The sequence below is a fragment of the Gossypium hirsutum genome, chromosome D02, assembly GCF_007990345.1.
Source record: "Gossypium hirsutum isolate 1008001.06 chromosome D02, Gossypium_hirsutum_v2.1, whole genome shotgun sequence".
NCBI lineage: Eukaryota > Viridiplantae > Streptophyta > Magnoliopsida > Malvales > Malvaceae > Gossypium > Gossypium hirsutum.
The window spans coordinates 18,303,256-18,309,632 of record NC_053438.1 but is presented as its reverse complement, the minus strand read 5'-3'; the positions used below and the strand labels follow the sequence as shown (position 1 = coordinate 18,309,632).

The 6,377-nt window shown below is 35.1% G+C and overlaps 1 pseudogene; it reads right to left on the bottom strand.

The window, feature by feature from the left end:
- Window positions 1-2,968: 2,968 nt before the first annotated feature.
- LOC107910750 (polyadenylate-binding protein 8-like) lies at window positions 2,969-5,405 on the bottom strand (annotated as a pseudogene).
- Window positions 5,406-6,377: the final 972 nt, after the last annotated feature.

The window sequence follows — 6,377 nt, the reverse complement described above, 5'->3', positions numbered from 1 at the left end:
ATTCAATTATTTACTTAAATAATAATTCGAAAAACTTAAATTAATTCTCAGGTCATTTCATACTTAGTGAGAAATCACATTCATTTCTGAATGTAACCTATTTCTCTAACTTTTATCATTTGAATTCATTTATGTTCATTTGATTCTATATTCAATTCATTTCTGGTTTCAATGAGTTAGCGAAGGGACCGATTGGACTTATATAATTAGGGCTCCAATGATTTATAATTAAATTCCAACTTTTCGCCTTTTAATTATAAACCCATTTAGTCACGAAGTCATCCCACTCTAGTATCATGAATGAGATCTCCCTAATTACATATCATTACAAAAGCTACTCGATCAATGTCCATCCAATGACTCTGTCATAAGTGTGGTACTCTTATAGGATATCCTTAATCTCTTTGGGATTAATTTGTTATCCCAATATGATCATATTTAATCTCATGGTAATCATTATATTTTTCTTCATGGAAAGTCATTCATCACAAAGACAAATGACTCGTGGCCGTATTTACTCTTCATCTATCATATAACGCCAATGAAAGGATATCATTTACTCATTTTTTTCGGCTATGAATTTCACTATTGTGAATGATGCTACATACTACAAAAGTCGTATGCCCAATGCACCAGCTTTCAATTCATTATCTATTTGAACTCGGGTTTTTACTTAAATCAAAATTTAAGAGTCACACGCACGTAGTCCATTATCCACTCAGGATTAAAGTATGCCACAATATGAACATCACAAGTAAATAAATCCATAAATGGATTCAGGATCTATCCTACTTGGGTCTTGTCCGATGTACTGTCAGTCCAGTTAGTTACATCTATGCCTTTATCTTCTGGAAATCATCTACTCTGATGCTTCAATTGGACTTGATAAACGACATATTAGTCTTTCAATCGATTTGTTCATTTTCGATTAGACTAAGGACATTTTTAGGTTCATCTACTAATACAAGTTGTCCTTCCGTATTACGATTCGACCACGTAATATTGCTTAGCATTAGTTAAACATTAGATAACCTGTGAGCTAATAATTTCTTCCATTTTTCTTTACATGTAAAAAATCATTAAGGACAATATACAAAGAATATTAATGCAGTTCATAGATAATTTTTGTAAACCAATCTGTTCAGAAAAAAATATAAATATACAAACGAATATACTACACTTAAGATACCAAATCCAACCAAAAATTCATTCCATATACGAATGTTGAATTGGAAACAATTCTTACATACTTTGGGCACCATTTAATGGAAGGGAAACGTATATTCCAATAGCTATTTACATTTAGGGCATTAATTGGAGGCTTTTTGTATTGCAAACCGATTGTTTAGAAAGGTGATACGTTATTATAGGACAAAATATAAAGAGAAATTTTTGTTGATTGTAGCTAATGATGGAAATGAAAGCATGTTACCAATTGCATTTGCCATTATGGATAATTAGACAATTGTGGATTGGTTTTTTTCTTTTTTCTTTTTTTTTTTTAAATTGCAGAACTTTTGTGTAAGTAAGATAGTCTAGAATATATAGAATATAGAGGTGGAAGTTTTGGTTTTTTTTTATGAAAAATAAACAAATATGATAGGTTATTTATAAAGGTTAGGGTTTCATTATAGCTTTTAAATGGATATTAGACACCTATAAGTGTTAAGACAAATATAAATTTTTCAAATAAATTTCTTCTATTTAAAAAAAATCATTTAGGTATAAGTTTTTATTAGGTTCTTAAATTAACCTCTAAGCATGTTCTAAATTATTAATTTTTTTTTAAATTGTTTAAGGATAAAATTCTATTAAGTTTTTAAAATATACCTCAACATTATGGGTGTCGATATTCTTTTTTTCTTTTAAAAAAACTTAACAATAGTTTAATTAACAATAGGGGTTTGAGAGTGTGGTTAACCGCAGCTTGAGCAGAATTTCCGAGATTCTGTTCAAGCGATTCACCAACTATGGTCTTGACTACTGCTCTCACAGTTTGAGTTTAGATATTCTTATATTATCTTCTTTTGCTTGACGTCTTCCGATAAAGCAATGAAAGAAGGTTCCATCCCCAAGAGCTAACACCCTATGATTTACCCCCATCGACCTGAATAGATAGGCCCTGGTTCATGTAGCTGCTGTCTTCAATTTCATGAAACATATCTCTGGTTCTTCATTTTTATTTAATGCTGTAGATATGATAATAACTCTTCCAAATACATTAAATCTATACTAAGACATAAAAGGAATGTCCTAAGGAGGAGCGTACGTTGTTTTCCCTTTTTTCACATGAGAACATAATGGGTAAAATTTCAAGTCCAATCCCTCTATTCTTTTAGATTATAAGAATGGTTATATTTCAATTTGATCCCTATATTTCACTATAATTTAAGATCTAGTTTATATACTTTAATTTTAACATAATTTAGTACCTTAACTTTTAAAATATCATTAATTAGTCTAAATATTTTATTTTAATTAAATTTAGATCTGCTACAATTTTTCTTTTACATAAATAGCAAGTGAGGTTTTTTTTTATTTCAAAATGCTACAGTAAATATAACAAAAGAATCTTAATAATGTTAATAATGAACTTAAATTTTTAAATTTAAAAAATAAAATGACTACATTTTTAAAAATAAAATTATAGAAATTAAATTTGGAGTATCATCTTTAAATTTTTACTCTAAATTTTTACTCTATATAGTTAAAACAGAGATAGAAAGCATGCTAGTCTGCTTTATTAGTTGAACATATTTATCTTTGAACGGTCTTTTGAGTCCTTTAGGAACAGAAAAGTATCTCAACTGAAAACACTCGAACAGTAGAATGTTTTGGGCCCTAAATAAGACCAGGATTGCTACATCGTCGCCTTTGATATTAGACTGCTCCCTCCTACAAAGCAAATTCACTAGCATTATGCTTGTCCGCATAAGATCAAGCAAAAGATTAAACAAAGATAATGAGGTAAAAGAAAGTTCCAATGACATTAAAAAAAAAAACTTCAATGTTATTAGTCTAAACCAAAGAATAATAATAAGCCAAGGAACCAAATTAAATAAAGTCCTAGCAACTACTAGAGACCCTATAAATAACCCAAAAAGAATAAACGTTGTAAAATCCAACCGTACTCAACAAAGATAAGCCCAATTTTGATAAAAGGGTCTAGCAACTTCTCTGCCAAGAATCTCGACTCAAGTTCATTCACTCAGGAGACAAGGTTGTCATTCAGTGACAGTGAGGACAACTGGTCAGCTGGATTGTTGGACTGTTGCTGAGCAGCAACACTTCTCAAAACCTCCATGGCCTCTGCTACTTTTGCCTTCAAAGCTTCCGGTGATTCGAGGAGATGCAAAACCTCCGTTTGGTCCATCTCAAGAAGCATGCCAGTAACCTTGGCTGCTGCATCACGCTCCAGTCGCTCCACAAGGGGATACAAGCTTTCACCAAGCATCTACTTGCCATTCACAGCACGAAAATATATCAATATTTTCAAGCTAATTAAATTCCAATAAAATAATACTGACTGAAAAAGAACAAAAAGGACTCACCGTCCTCTGCTGTTCAGGTGTTGCATTTGCAAGTGATGTAGCCAAAGCAGTAACCGGCATAGGCTGTCCACTGCCAGCATCTCGCACGGGCATGCTACCCATATCATATGGAATGGAAAGCATGCCTCCAGGAACATTTGACGGTGCAACTTCAGGCATGTTATGACCAGGCGGGTAACGATAAACTTGTCCCCTGGGGAGCATCTGGAACAAATTGGATGAATTAGGAGGAAAAAAAGACATCAGCAAAAGCAAGGGAATCAAATGCAGGCTTATACTTATATGTGCATACAGCTTACCGGCTGCTGCATTAATGAAACTGGTTGCTGAGCCTGTTGCACTGGACCTGTTCCTCGTTGTCCACCAGGGCATTGGCCCTGCTGTACTATGGGAACAAAGTAATTTGGCATAGGAGGTCCACCAGGCCTCATTCCAGGAACCAGTTGCTGCTGATAGCCAAATCCAGCCTAGAATAGACAAAGCAAAAAAAAGAAAATTTAAAATTCATTTCTCTTCAATGCAAATGCAAACAGTGTTTACCTATTTGAAACCCCATACTGGTAGAGAATAATATTAACATAGCCCTAATTATTGGAGCGGTGGATGGTGTGGAAAAAGTGGAAGGGACAACCAAAAAATTAAAATCAACCAAACATCCAAAAGAACAAGAAAGTGAATTAAAGGACAAGAAGATATATTACTTGTGGAGGAATGACAGTTGGAGGTGCTTGCCCATAGAAAAATTGTTGGCCAAGACCTGGAGCACCAGAAGGGTACACTGGCATCCGAGGAGCGGCTGAGGGGATTGCAAGTGCCTCATTTGAGAAAACTGAGCCTGAATGAACAAAAGAAACGTGAGAAAACTAATTAAAATAGACTGATTCATGGAACTTTCAGAAACACTTAAATCTCAAAGAACTGGAGTGGACTAGATTTTTTGAAATTCAAATACATTTCCCTTTATTAAAAGGAAACATATTACCAGATAAACACCGAAATGAAATTATGCACTAAGCACACTAAAAATACTTTAATGATGGTCCATGAAATTATCATCGATTGTATTACCTGTAGCTGTGCTCTTCTCTCTTCTTTCCTTTGTGCAGGCGCAACATATAGCAGCTTGCTAACAATCATTTTACCATTCATCTCAGCAAGCTGTAGATAAATAGTGTATTAGATTATACTAGCTGACCACACAAAGAAATAACATAAACCAAACTTACTGCACGAGATGCTTCTTCAGGTGTTGAAAATGCAACAAATCCAGATCCCTTACTAATTCCACTAGGATCACGCATAATCTTTAAAATTTTTAGGGAAAAAAGGGAAAACAAACTAAATATCAATAGAAGTAGGATATGTTAGCATCAACAATCAAACATCTAGAAGCAATTTGCAAACCTTGCATGAAGTGATGTTACCAAACTCTGAAAACATTTTCTTCAATTTTTCATCACCAATACTATCATCTAAGTTTTTAATATATAAATTCAAACCCTGGAATTTATCAGAAGCTTCCTTCATATTTTGCTCAAATCGAGCTTTTAGCTCATGCTCTCTCTCAGATTTTTTCTGGGCTTTGCCAACATACCACTCTTTATCTTCAAATTTCTTTCCATTCAGAGCTTCAACGGCTTTAGCAGCATCATCAGCATTTTCAAAGTTCACAAATCCAAAACATTTAGACTCCCCATCTGCATCCCTCATAACTACAACACTAGTAATTTCACCATGCTCACCAAAAATTGTTTTTAATTCCTCATCAGTTGTCGTATCAGAAAGATTTTTCACATATACGTTATTGAATTTGACCTTATTTGGTGTAGTCTCTCTTTCATGCTTGACAGCCCAATATTTGCCCAGCCCAAAAAAACCAATACCCAAAACCCACCCAACATAACCCAAACAAAATAAACCCAATTAGCCCAATTATCAAAACCCAATACCCATTTTCAGAAAAAAACAAAAGAAAAAACCCTAGCCTCAAGCTAGCCGCTGCTCCTACCCCTAGCCTTTCGGCGCCGCACACCCACTTGCTCTGCCACCGCCGCCTCTGACCAGCACCGCCACGGTCACGTCGCCGGATCACCACTTGCACCTGCGACAGAAATGACAAGAACATTAAAGAAACAAGTTGTAATGGCTATAAAAGCCAAACAAAAACAAATTGTAAAGGGTTCGGCCCTTTTGAAAAGAAAAAAACAAAGAAATAAAAAAGGTGACTCTTTTGGTGTCCGAATCTCTTCTCTTTTTATTTTTATTTTTATTTTTATTGTTTATTTTTTATCTTCTACACTAAATAACAAACGAAAAACCAAAAACACCTTACCTGCGCCGCGCCGGAGAAGAGAAGACGAGCGGTTTCCCCTAGATCTTCGGGTCTTCGGCTCCTTTTTCGGGAATTTGGCCCTAGATTCGTACCCTAGGGACACTAGGCTTAAAAAAGGGACCGAAAAGGTCCGATTTTGGACCTTCGGCCGCCACACACGGTGGCTCTACGGCGGAGACTCACTGGAAGCCTTGGCCGGGCCATCTCCGGAATCGGAGCCTGAGAAAATGAAAAAAGAGAGTTTTCTCTCTGTTTTGCAACAAAATGATGAAACAGTTTTATTTTTAGCCTTTTTTTATATTTATATTAAACACAAAACGGCGCCGTTTTGGAGAGGGGATCCGCGCGTCGACCCGACCCGACCCGGAGGATCCGCGTGTTTTTAGTTTTTGGGCTATTTTTGCGCGCAGTCCCCATGATTTTGCATCGTGTTACAATTTGATCCTTTTTCGTTATTTTCTCTTATTTTTAATTTAGCCCCTGCAATTTTATTT